We start from the raw sequence: 13853 nt of genomic DNA, 5'->3' as shown, positions 1-13853 counted from the left end.
AGCCCATTTCTATTTCCAGTCAAAGTCGATGTGGGGGAGGGGTGATTACTGATTACAATAGCAGGCACAACCTTTCCCGATGGCTACAAATCGACATTAGTGAGTATATATAGATCGACATACGAAGGTATATGCATCTTTACAATATTGCAAACCTTCATTTACAGATTAACTGCTGCTAATGGTATGTCATATTGACAAACGGATTCGCTACGGTTTTTTAAATTGTAAATGGCTGGTCCTATGATAATTTCTCGTATCTGATCTCAGCTAAGTCCATTGGGTCATGTGCTGAAAAACAGTCCATTACTGAATCTCCGTCATTAATTCTCCTATGCACATGAGGAAAACGTTTTAGAAATTGATTTCCATTATGGATGGTAGATTTCCATTAATTCTGGATGTGCATATTTTGTGGGAGTGCAAAATCATGGTTTCGGTTTCGGATACATCCCCAGTAAATTCAGGTACTCAGAAATAATATTGGCCCTAAAACCTACCCAAGGACAGGTGTATTCTAAGTATCAAGTTTGGTAGAAATATATCCAGTAGTTTTCCCATTATGAAAACTCAGACAAACAGACAAACAGACACCAAAGCTAAAAAATATGCAGATGGTCATTATTCCACCTCAAACGGTGAACTGTTAGGAAATTTCACCAAAATAGAAGAAAATGTACAGACACACGGTCGTTACGATGTTATTTATATAGATAACCAACTGTAACGAGAATTTTGTAACGGACTGTTGAATGTATAGGTTTGTAATTATGTTCTTCGGCTAGCTTTGGGTCTATTCCAGGCTCTCGAGACTGGCTGAAGGGTCTGGAGTAGAGGGAATCCAACTCACAAGAGAGGATCAAAAGAACTAAGGAAACTTTGACACGTATCGGTGTGTAGTGGAAAGCAGTAGAGACCAGTCTGCAGAAGGTTTTTCCGTGAGATGAAGTTAACTGCTGGCTTTGCTTCGAGAATGGGGGATACAGTCATATTCGGAAATGGGACTATTCCATGGTAGTTCTAGAAGAATTGAGAACAGAACTTCTGAAATACATGCAGCAAGGAATGTGGAGAAGTACAATGTATGAAGTACAATACTATATCTTATTTTATTTGTATTTACTCTTAAAACAATAATCATCACTATATATTCTCTTTGAATTGTACATCAGCGGTTTGGAAGTATGATCGGAAAATTAGGGAAACCGTTGTTGGTCATCCTTACTGTTATGTCGTCTTTGGTTACCTTTGCGACATAGCGTAAACCTCTCGGCGATCGGCGAACTAAGCAAACACGTACCAGATTGGCTAACCGTATCAGATGTGCACACTTGAACTCTGTAAACTCACTGCTGTCGTGGTTGTACTGGAGATAATCGACAGGAGATGACGCTTGCCTTAGTGAAGAGGGGGAGCTTATACGGCGGCTTGCATGGAATTGCACAGTGTGTTGAAAATCACGTGACGCACATTGGTGACAGAATACTATATATATTACGTACATATACAGCATCTTTTTATAGACTATATTATCTTTCAGTGCTCAGTTTGTAAGGCTCTCTGAATTACCATGCGTGCCTCCACAATCCTGTGTTTTCAACAAGTTCTGTGGCTTCCTTTAGTGCTACTCCTGTAATATTTACAATATTAAAAACTGAGTCTAATTTCCTCTGCTTCTCTCCATAGCCGACTCTATTACTCTCCTCTATTCGCTTCATGTGACCTCATTACTCCGACGCCAGTTTATACGTACAGCTTCATCCATTCTCATTACTAATCCTGTATTTCTTCCTTCAGTATACATTCCAGCCGTTGTTCCCAATTGTTTGTACCACAAAAATTTGCACTACTTTTATATGTGTAAGATATCCCGAGTCCACGCTGCTTTCAGTCCTATACACCTAATCAGTTTGGATGGTGGCTTCGCGGAATAGCGGAATTGTTGTTTGCCCGAACCACATCACGGATTCTCCAGCTAAGAGGCGTGGGGTCTCACAGGACCTCTCTTCCCCTCGATACTCCCTTGCATTACGATTTTCAAGAGGCTGAAGCTTTCCATGTGTCTCATAGTGTGAACAAAGTAGGAGAGCTAGTGACCCAAAAGCTAGTCAACCCTTGACGTGGCAATACTTCACTGAATAATAAAGGTAGAGTGGTAATAATCGACACACATAATTGGCATGGCATGTGATTTTGTTGATACCAAATTAAAGTACACAAAATGACCAACAGATGGCGCTTCATACGATACAAAAGCGATAATTAGCTTGACAATCGAGGTTTAGTAAACACATGCTAAACACGTCAGCCTTTATACATCAACAATACCTTTAGTCGAGGGACAGTGTGAACAGCACTGCACAGCATATCCGTAGGTATGCTGAGGAAATGCCGTCGGATGTTTTAGTATCCCCAATGTGGTCGACGATCGCGGTAGACTTACGACTTCTTTTGTACTTTATTTTGATGGCAATAAAACTCTATGTCATATCAGTCATGTGTGTCAATTATTAGCTCTCTACCTCTTAATATTCCGTAAAGTATTGCCTCTTCATATGCTATTTGCTTTACGTCCCACTAACTACTCTTTTACGGTTTTCGGAGACGCCGAGGTGCCGGAATTTAGTCCCGCAGGAGTTCTTTTACGTGCCAGTAAATCTACTGACACGAGGCTGACGTATTTGAGCACCTTCAAATACTACCGCACTGAGCCAGGATCGAACCTGCCATGTTGGGGTCAGAAGGCCAGCGCTTCAACCGTCTGAGCCACTCAGCCCGGCGCCTCTTCATATGTTAACGGACTGCTGGGTCCCCCGTATGCCTGTTCAGAGTTACCGGCTACGGGATGGAGTAGATTGTACGTAATAGAAAAATGGATATAAAATCCTAAAAACTGTGATTTTTAGATTTATGGAGTCACCGATTAAGAATCTAATGTCAGAATTACAAAATTCACAATGGCGGATCCAATATGACGGATCAAAAATTTCTGGTGTCGCTGATAACGAATTCGGGATTGTCGTATGGAAATGGTTTATTCGATATTTTATATTTTTCAATCTGAATCGTAGTCACATTCATCGCTTGCATCATTATCGCCATCAGAAGGGTCACTGTCGGCTTGTCCACTGGGAGATGGTTCGAAAACAGATCTTTTACATCAAGTGGCATGTGTTTATCTTCTTCAATTGTCATTTGCTGGAAGCTCGAGATAACTGGATCTGAAGATGCCAGAAGCCGAAGGAATACGCCATGCATTGTTATCTCCCGACAACATTCGCGCGTAAAAATAATCTTCTCGGTACGTCTCGCACAAAGTCAAATATTTATCTACTGTAGGATACTTGTGTAGGCTTTTGAATAGAAAATAGATGCTGAAAAAGAAATCGTTCAAAATATTCATCACAAAATTATCCACAGTATGTTGTTTATCGATTAATTTTCAATCCATTAATTAAGGAATCGTTTAATTGATTGTTAACTCATTTATTATTATTATTATTATTATTATTATTATTATTATTATTATTATTATTATTATTACCGAGTTTTTGTGGTAGTTAAGCATGAAAGAAGGTGCTGGGTGGTGAATAGGTCTCAAGCTACTAAAGAGAAATTAAATTTTAAAATTTAACAAGGTTATATTTTCTTTTCAAAATTAGGTAACAACAAATAGAACAGGTACTTAGTAGCCGAAATACAACTTGAAATGTACAATTACAGGGATTAAAGAATTTGGGCTTCGAGCCCTGAAAATACAATTCTTGAGCAACTAGCTCAACTTTACGATATACCAATTTCAACAAAGGGGCAGAAGACCCCACTCAAACCCTGGAGCCCTTGCTCCAAATTACACAGCAAAGCCTCCTCGAGGCATACAACTCTCAGTTTTAGAAAAGAGCCACTCGCTCTTAAAGTTAAGCCTCTCCCAGGCCACACCAAACTCAACTTTCAAGTCGTCCTCAAAGGACATATACACAGGGGTAAAATACCCAACCTACTGAGGTCTATTAGGTGAGAAAAGATTAATACATGACCTCTAAAATACAACTTGAGAGAAGGCGAACTTGCACTCCTAATACACTTTGCTTTTAAAACCTAATCTGGCTCTGGGCCACTAACGCAAGGGCTAATCCCATACTACAGAGGTGACTTAGAGAAGAACACTTTACATTACATAAACGAAGAAAAGTTTGAGAAAATAAGTTCACCTCAAAACAAATGTGAGTGGGAGCTCGAGAGGGTTAGCACTCTCTATCCCAATATGTAACTTTACAAGAAAAGAAGAAAAGAGTAGTTACATTTTAGGAAAAGGTTACATGATGGAAAACGCTTCGAACCCGCCGCGAGAGTTAAACTGCCGACCTAGCAAGAAAAGAAGATATTAATAGGCCATTACCTGGTAGTAGATCGCTGCCGAGGAAAGAGGCGCTTCCCGCCTCCTGCAATGTACTTAATACACTGAAAGATGGAACAGAAGTGGCCCGGAGACCCCAAAATCAGCAGTTTATATCCTCTCGCGGAAGATTCTAGGCGTTAGGGGAAATAAAACACCCTCCCACAAAATCTTTATTGGTTCGGGAAAAGAAACCCCTACATAGAGGAAAAAGAAACACATTATTGGTGGAAAATTAATTAAAGAACTTCGGGATTGGCTAGATCCAAACTAAGGGGAAAAAGAGGGGTATACAGCCAACTTAAACAGTAACAGAAAGAAATTTAACAAGAAACAAACTTTTGAAATAAAAATTTCTCCAACAAAATAGTTCTTTGATTTCGCACTAGGTTGCACTATTGTAATTCTTCAGTAGTGTCCTCTAGAAGAGAAAGTTCACACTTCTTACTTCAAGCGAAACAAAAACACATCAAAAGTGACACAGTTCAAAAACTCAAAATTTTCCACGTGGTGACATCTTCTGAGAAAGTAGAGAATTAATAGAATAGATAAAGTTCAACCTTCCTCCAGAAGAGGAGTTTCAACTGGCGCAACTTTTAAATAAACAGAGTAGAGGTGTACCGCCCGGTACAGACCTCCCCCCCCCAAAAGTTCCTCCAAGGGGTAACACAGAAGAACATAAGCTTTGTTTCCAAAATAAGGTCCAAGTTTTGATGTTGATATTAAGATTAATTGGGGAAGCATTTATAAGATTTTAGTAATTTGGTTGGTTGCAATTTCAAAATTTTGTTGTTGCCGGTGCAGTAAAGTTTTTATGTTTGTAGAAGTTGAATTTCTGAAGATAAACCTTTAATGCTTAAAAGGTGAAGAAAAGTTTTTGCAATGTCCACCAAATATTGTTGTTAAATTCCCAAATGTAATTATTGTTTATGGTGACTGTCCATGTAGTTGATGTAGATTGAGTCGGATGGCCAGACCGGCCGTTGCAGCTTGCGTCCAACGGAGGCCGCTCGGACCCCTCAAGTACCCTGAGATACCGCTCGCCCGCACTATGAGGGGAGCAGAGGTGTTGAAGTACGCCGCGCCCGCGGTGAACAGATACAGGCTGCGGGCATGTAGCAGGTCGTGCGCCGCACATCAGCCTTGGCCGGGAGGTGAGCTCCGGCTCGCCGTGCACATGTCGTCCTCGCTGGAGAGGAGGGGGCCCATCCCCCTCCCCAGTCGCTGCGCGGCGCTGCGCGGCTGCGGGGGCGCTGAAACATTAAAGCTAGGCGGCAGAATTGTGTTGGACAATTATTTTCTTTGAGGGTACAGGCTTGTAGAGAGAGTGAGGGGCCAGCGGCGTGCAGATATTCATGGTATTCATTAAGCCACTGTGTAGAGTGGAGCAGGAGACGGGAGCGTGGTAATGGCCGTGGCAAGAACAGGATGGCAGTTTAACGGGTCGGGGCAGGTTTTACATAAGGCTTACATCTAAAACCAAAATATTACAGAAGGGGCAGAATGCCTTAAAAGTGAAACTCAAAAAAATATAACCTTCATATCCTTTCAAAATAATATGGAGCAAGTTAACACAGAAATTACACCGGTTTCACCTGGGACAGGTGAACTCTAAATATCCTCTCGGTGGCTGGATTACTTAGCAATAAGGTAACCGGCGTAAGAAAATCGAGAATGATACAAGGCCCATGAAATCTGGGGGCAAGCTTGCCCGCGGGAACAAAATTTTTGACCATAACCTGGTCACCTACCTTCAAAGTGGTGGGTCTCCGTCCACGATCATACCTTTCCCTAACCTTTTCATGAGACACTTTAAGATTAGCTTTAGCCTTCTTCCAAAGATCTTTAACGTTGTCCGGATCTATTGTCTCGGGCAGAATGTCATTCAGAGACCAGAGGTTAGAGAGCGGCGTGTTGGGAACGAACTTAAACATCAAAGAAGCTGGAGTAAATTTGTGAGATTCATGAACCGCCGAATTCAAAGCAAAAGCTAACCAATGCAGGGACGTGTCCCACCTAGAATGATCTTCATGATGATAGGCAATAAGTGCGGACCTGAGATTGCGGTTAACCCGTTCAGCCAGAGATGGTTGAGGGTAATAAGCAGATGTAGTTACATGAGAGATGGACAAGTCAAAACAGAATTTACGAAACAGATTTGATGTAAAAGCTTTAGCATTATCAGATACAATGTATTGGCACGGACCAAAAGAAGCAAAAATAGAATTTAGGCAAGTAATGGTGGACTGAGCGGTAGCCAGCTTAGTCGGAAATAACCAGGAAAATCTTGTAAAACCATCTACACACACAAAGATGAACTTGTTGGCATTACCCTTTGACTGGGGGAAGGGTCCCACATAATCGATATACAGGCGTTCCATGGGGCGCGACGCTTGATGAGAAGACAAAAGGCCTACTTTAGTGGACATGGTGGGTTTACTGATCAAACAAGATTTACAAGCTTTTACAAGTTCTCGAATTTCACCGTCCATACCTTTCCATATGAACATTTCACGAATCTTTTCACGAGTTTTAAAGATTCCAAGATGCCCCCCCAATGGGGTCTCATGATAGTATTTGAAGATCATAGGTACAAGAACCGCTGGAACAACAACTTTCATCAACTTATCATGCCTCGAAGGGCAACATAGAACACCATTCCTCAGAACATAAGGGACAACATGTTCCCCAGAAGAAAGGGTTTCCATTATAGGAGCCAGCGTCGGATCTTCACGTTGGTATTTCTCAATATCCCTAAAAAGCATGGGAGCACCTGTTAAGATGGCATTAACACCAGATAGTATGGACTCGGAAGGTGATGAACTATCGACCGGTTCGTGGGTCTCGACGTCGTTATGAAACATACGGCTGAGTCCATCAGCAACAACATTTTCGGTACCTCTGATATGTCGTACATCAAATTGGAAGGCAGAAATACGGATGGCCCAACGGGCTATACGACCAGTACGACGCGGCCTACCTAAGACCCAGCTTAAGGCTTGATTATCTGTCTCCAGGTCGAATTTGACATGTTCCAGATAGAGACGGAACTTTTCTAAGGCGAATAAGACTGCCAACCCTTCGAGCTCATAGATGGAATACTTGGCTTCTTGAACCGATAGAGTCCTAGATGCATAGGCGATGGGACGCCTCCCTAGTTCAGTCTCTTGAAGAAGGACTGCAGCTACAGCTGACGACGACGCGTCCGTTTGGACGATGAATTTCTTCGAGAAATCAGGCATAGCAAGTACAGGGGCATTACAGAGAGCTAATTTAAGATCTTCGAAAGCGGCTTGTTGAGAAGGTCCCCACTCGAATTTGATGCCTTTCCTACGAAGAAGGTTTAAGGGCGCCGCTCTATTAGCGAAGTTAGGAATAAACTTCCTGAAGAAATTCACCATACCAATGAATCTAGCGATACCTTTGATGTCCTTAGGAGGTTTAAAATCACGGATGGCCTGTGTTCTAGAATGATCGACTGCTACACCATCAGGTGACACAATATGCCCTAGGAATGACATAGAGGGCTTAGCAAAGGCAACCTTGGACAACTTAACAGTTAACCCAGCCTTACGAAGGCGATTGAGAACTTCTCGCAAATGATCTAGATGTTCTTCAAAGGTTTCGGAAAATACGACGACATCATCCAAGTAGTGATATAAGTACTCAAATTTGATGTCGGAAAAGACCCTATCTAGTAGCCTAGTGAGCACAGCTGCCCCCGTGGGGAGCCCGAAAGGCACGCGGTTATATTCATATAAATTCCAGTCCGTGGCAAACGCTGTAAGATATTTAGACTCTTCGGCAAGGGGAATTTGATTATAGGCCTGATTCAAGTCCAAGATGGTGAAGAACTTGGCCTTACGAAACCATGAAAAGCAAGAATGAAGGTCGGGAAGGGGCACAGATTGCAACACCACCTTCCGATTGAGAGCCCTGTAATCAATGACAGGCCTGAAGCCTCCTTGGGGTTTCGGGACTAGAAAAATAGGCGAAGAATACGCTGACTTAGAGGGCCTAATAATACCATCCTTCAACATCTGATCGATGATTTCTTTCAGAGCCTTCATTTTAGGTGGAGATAGCCTATACGGTGGAAAACGGACAGGAATTGAATCCGTGACCTCAATTTTGTATTCAATAAGGTCAGTAACACCAAGAGTATCAGAGAACACCTCGGGAAACGACTGACACAGTTTCCGAATACTATCAGCCTGCTCCTCAGGTAGATGTCTAAGGTCTAACAACATCTCATCCTGGGTAGGCGAAATAGATGAACATGATACAGAATTACACTTTAACAAGGGAATTCTACAATTGGACGCAAATTTGAATATGCACGACCTACACTGGAGATCGAGCACAAGACCAGTGTGAGAAATGAAGTCCGCTCCCAATATGATGGGGCAAGACAAACGCTTGGCCACAAACAATTTGATCTTCCATGTAAACTTAAAAACCCGAATTTTGACATGTATGGAACCTAGAATTTCTAATGGAGATGAATTAGCCGAAACATATTGAACAGGAGAAGAGACATAGTCAGGGAGTTTACAAACAGATTTCAATTTAGAATACCAATCAGCCGAAATAATGGAACAAACACTGCCTGAATCTAAGAGAGCTGTTATAGGCTCGTTATTTAACTCAATCTTAAGAAAAGGAACAGGTGCGGGGGTATCCGCCGCAATCCTAAGACACTCTTTAGGGCATTCAAAAGATGAATTTGAAGGCTGGTCGTTCTCTGCATTTACAACCTGTTTACTAGGGGCTAAATCTCGGGAAGATGGATTAGTCGGCTCAGCCGACGCCACTAGTCACTTTTTATTATTGGAATAGCTGGAATTTGCACCAGAAGTTGAGCAGGAGGGGGTGCTATTTGAGTTTGGGCAATTCTTGGCGATATGTGAGAAGGCCCCACACTTAAAACAGCCTTGTGATGACCCTACTCCATTCCTTGTCCCACTTGACTTGATCAGAGGACACTTATTCCGCAGATGGTCAGGCGACCCACAAGCATAACATTTACGGGGATTGACTGGTCGGCGAGGTGGAGGCCGAGTGTTACTAAAGGAAGGCGGGGGTTCTTTCGCCACACGCAAGGAATCGGCATACCTAACTCCTTCCGCAGAGACGGCTAATGCTTCCAGTTCAGAGAAGGTTTGCGGGCACGCCGCGAAACACAAATATGACCTGTAGGGTGGTGAAATCCCTTCAACAATAGCTTGCACGATCTGATCCTCAGGGAAGTGGAGAGCAAACACCCTAGTATAAAACTTAACATCTTGGATGAAGTCTGCCAGGTTTTCATCCAAGCGCTGTACCCGATAATAGTATTTCTGAATAAGGGAGGACCTGGCCCTAGCCGGGATGAAGTTAGCTAGCAAATGGGCGTGGAAATCCTCAATAGAAGATTGCTCGGCAATGGCTCTAACTATTTTGTCAGATAGAACACCAATAGCATAAGGATAGATAATTTGCAAAATTTGACATGGGGAAAGAGAAAACACAAGGGCATGATCCTGAAATTCCACTAGAAATCTTAAAAATGAAATTACGTCACTGGTGGTGTTGACGGAAAACTTAGAGATACCTCTAAGCAACATTGCCAATGGATGAGGCAAGCTGCTGAACCCAGGTGTCATAGTCGTTAAAGGTTTCAAGGGCAAGGAAGTTAATTCAGAGCGGATGTTACTCAATGACGCACGGCGTTCAGATTCGTTGTTCGATGGGGCAGAGATAGTTTGAGCAGCAACGGTTATCCTATTGACTTCTCCCTGAGGAGGCTCTTCCTCGTTACCTACATTCACCGTGGCGGGTTGATCAGTTTTGGGAGGAGCTTCGCCGGTTAGCAATTGAGTGACCTTATTAGACAATTCAGAAATAGTTTCAAGGAGCGTATTAGCTTGCTTCCTCTGAACGTCATTCACCTTTAGAGACAATAGATCATTAACTCTATTTGCAAAGTGATACAGCCTGCCTTGCACACGCTTAATTTGATTAGGAGATGGATCGTTTTCATCAAAAAAGCTGACTACCGATGCTAGCCCAGTAATATTCTCGACAATCGTGGAAAGAGAGTCGTCAATTTCTTTCTCTCCCAAATTGGGGATGGAAATGGGCAAATCAAGGGACTCTCTAAGCTTGTTAGTGTCTATTGCAACCGTGCCTCCAGATTGAACGTTTCTGATAGTTAACTCATATATCAACTCCTCTTTGCGCAAGTAGTTAAGGAGGAGAACATCGCGAGGGCCGGGCATGATGACAGAACAATTTTGAAAAACTCAAAAAATTCCAGCAACTGAGAAAATTGTTAGAGTTCGAATCAAAGCACTGTTTAGCCGTCAAAAGGGGCTAAATTGAGACCCATTCAACCACGCTCTGCTACCACTTGTTACCGAGTTTTTGTGGTAGTTAAGCATGAAAGAAGGTGCTGGGTGGTGAATAGGTCTCAAGCTACTAAAGAGAAATTAAATTTTAAAATTTAACAAGGTTATATTTTCTTTTCAAAATTAGGTAACAACAAATAGAACAGGTACTTAGTAGCCGAAATACAACTTGAAATGTACAATTACAGGGATTAAAGAATTTGGGCTTCGAGCCCTGAAAATACAATTCTTGAGCAACTAGCTCAACTTTACGATATACCAATTTCAACAAAGGGGCAGAAGACCCCACTCAAACCCTGGAGCCCTTGCTCCAAATTACACAGCAAAGCCTCCTCGAGGCATACAACTCTCAGTTTTAGAAAAGAGCCACTCGCTCTTAAAGTTAAGCCTCTCCCAGGCCACACCAAACTCAACTTTCAAGTCGTCCTCAAAGGACATATACACAGGGGTAAAATACCCAACCTACTGAGGTCTATTAGGTGAGAAAAGATTAATACATGACCTCTAAAATACAACTTGAGAGAAGGCGAACTTGCACTCCTAATACACTTTGCTTTTAAAACCTAATCTGGCTCTGGGCCACTAACGCAAGGGCTAATCCCATACTACAGAGGTGACTTAGAGAAGAACACTTTACATTACATAAACGAAGAAAAGTTTGAGAAAATAAGTTCACCTCAAAACAAATGTGAGTGGGAGCTCGAGAGGGTTAGCACTCTCTATCCCAATATGTAACTTTACAAGAAAAGAAGAAAAGAGTAGTTACATTTTAGGAAAAGGTTACATGATGGAAAACGCTTCGAACCCGCCGCGAGAGTTAAACTGCCGACCTAGCAAGAAAAGAAGATATTAATAGGCCATTACCTGGTAGTAGATCGCTGCCGAGGAAAGAGGCGCTTCCCGCCTCCTGCAATGTACTTAATACACTGAAAGATGGAACAGAAGTGGCCCGGAGACCCCAAAATCAGCAGTTTATATCCTCTCGCGGAAGATTCTAGGCGTTAGGGGAAATAAAACACCCTCCCACAAAATCTTTATTGGTTCGGGAAAAGAAACCCCTACATAGAGGAAAAAGAAACACATTATTGGTGGAAAATTAATTAAAGAACTTCGGGATTGGCTAGATCCAAACTAAGGGGAAAAAGAGGGGTATACAGCCAACTTAAACAATAACAGAAAGAAATTTAACAAGAAACAAACTTTTGAAATAAAAATTTCTCCAACAAAATAGTTCTTTGATTTCGCACTAGGTTGCACTATTGTAATTCTTCAGTAGTGTCCTCTAGAAGAGAAAGTTCACACTTCTTACTTCAAGCGAAACAAAAACACATCAAAAGTGACACAGTTCAAAAACTCAAAATTTTCCACGTGGTGACATCTTCTGAGAAAGTAGAGAATTAATAGAATAGATAAAGTTCAACCTTCCTCCAGAAGAGGAGTTTCAACTGGCGCAACTTTTAAATAAACAGAGTAGAGGTGTACCGCCCGGTACAATTATTATTATTATTATTATTATTATTATTATTATTATTATTATTATTATTATTATTATAGTGACGTGTGGCACTGCCGCACGGTAGAAAAATGACCGTCCACTAAAGACGCACAAATATGCGTATGCAAATATATCTGAACTCTTTATCTATACTATTAAAGTAGTAGGAGAGCCATTTACAAAAGTGGAGCCACGCAGAGTAAATTTTGAAGCCAACGATTTCGGATAATATCGGTAGTACGCAAAGCAGGTTAAAACGTATTTTATTTTTAAGTACATATACTTCATTACACCGGTTAAAAATGCGATAAACACACCTTCTGGAGTGCTACCCATCAACAATCGGGCAGGATCGCTGCCATACATTAAAAAGGGCACACAAACATAATCTGAAAAATGTGTTTCTTTCCGATTCACTGTTTACCGGAAATTGTTCGGCACGTATCATATCGACTTGTGATTGGAATGCCACTGTAGCATTGGGAGAGCATGCACCAGTATCATCTACACAGAATTTTGTGGGACTAATGTCGGAACGCGCACCACTTTTTCCTATTCTGTCCAGGTTTTGAAGCGAGTTGATCCACTGCTCGGCCGTGCGAACTTGTCTCTAAACGAACCAACAGCTTCGGGCGAAGGAGGCCCTTTAGGTGGATATAGGTCCTCCGGTGGAAGAAGTGTCACTAAAATCCAGCTATCCAGGTTAGCGGTGTTCAAAAAATACCTCTGTTCTCCAGGTTGTGGGTGGCCTTATAGAAACCTAACAGTAAGCTATAAAAAGCCTTTATGGTACGGCAAGCTCTTCATAATAATAGCCTATATAAAGCTTCAAAGTGGATCAGGAATGGAGGTCAATGATCCACTGCCCGATCCAAGAGCTCCGGGAACAAGGGTGATGGCAGAAGAAGATCTAGTAGTAGTAGTAGTAGTAGTAGAAGACGAAGCAGAAGTAGAAGAAGAACTTCTTGAGTGTAGCAGTCTTATGGAAGTATTTTTCTTTACACATCCTGATCAATACCTCCATAATATCATGTATTGTTTATTGTCACTCCATTCACTTTTGTCCCACTATCTGTATCTTGCGGAGCTACTCTGCAGTAGGGCTCTGAGTACAGGTTGAATTCGAGCGGGGTAAGAATACAACCTTGGCTCACACCTTGCTTGATTGTGACTTCATTAGTGAGTCGATGTCCAATCCAAGCATAGGCCTTCTGTTTCCAATCTAGGTTTGTAATTATGCGGCTATTCTTGTCATCTATACATACCTAATTCAGTATAGTCATCATTTTCTCATTCTGGAGGTGTCGAACACCTCTATGAAGTCGGACTTTAGGAAATCTAATTCACATATTTACTTGAAAAACAGGCTTTTAGTTTCTTGTGACTGTTGATATCATGATCATAGCTACGGGACCTCCAGTTTCGAACGACAGACATTTGACTTTTTATTTTAAACATCGTACAAGCTTAATCGATTTTCGAACCGCCTTGGTGAGAAGCCCTCGAATATGTCATCTAAACATAGTTACATATGGACGTTGGGGTGAACATTACAGTTCAAAGAACATCCGTG

The sequence above is a fragment of the Anabrus simplex genome, chromosome 1 (assembly GCF_040414725.1).
Source record: "Anabrus simplex isolate iqAnaSimp1 chromosome 1, ASM4041472v1, whole genome shotgun sequence".
Classification (NCBI taxonomy): Eukaryota; Metazoa; Arthropoda; class Insecta; order Orthoptera; family Tettigoniidae; genus Anabrus; species Anabrus simplex.
The sequence above is the reverse complement of the archived record's forward strand: the minus strand, read 5'-3'. Positions refer to the sequence as shown.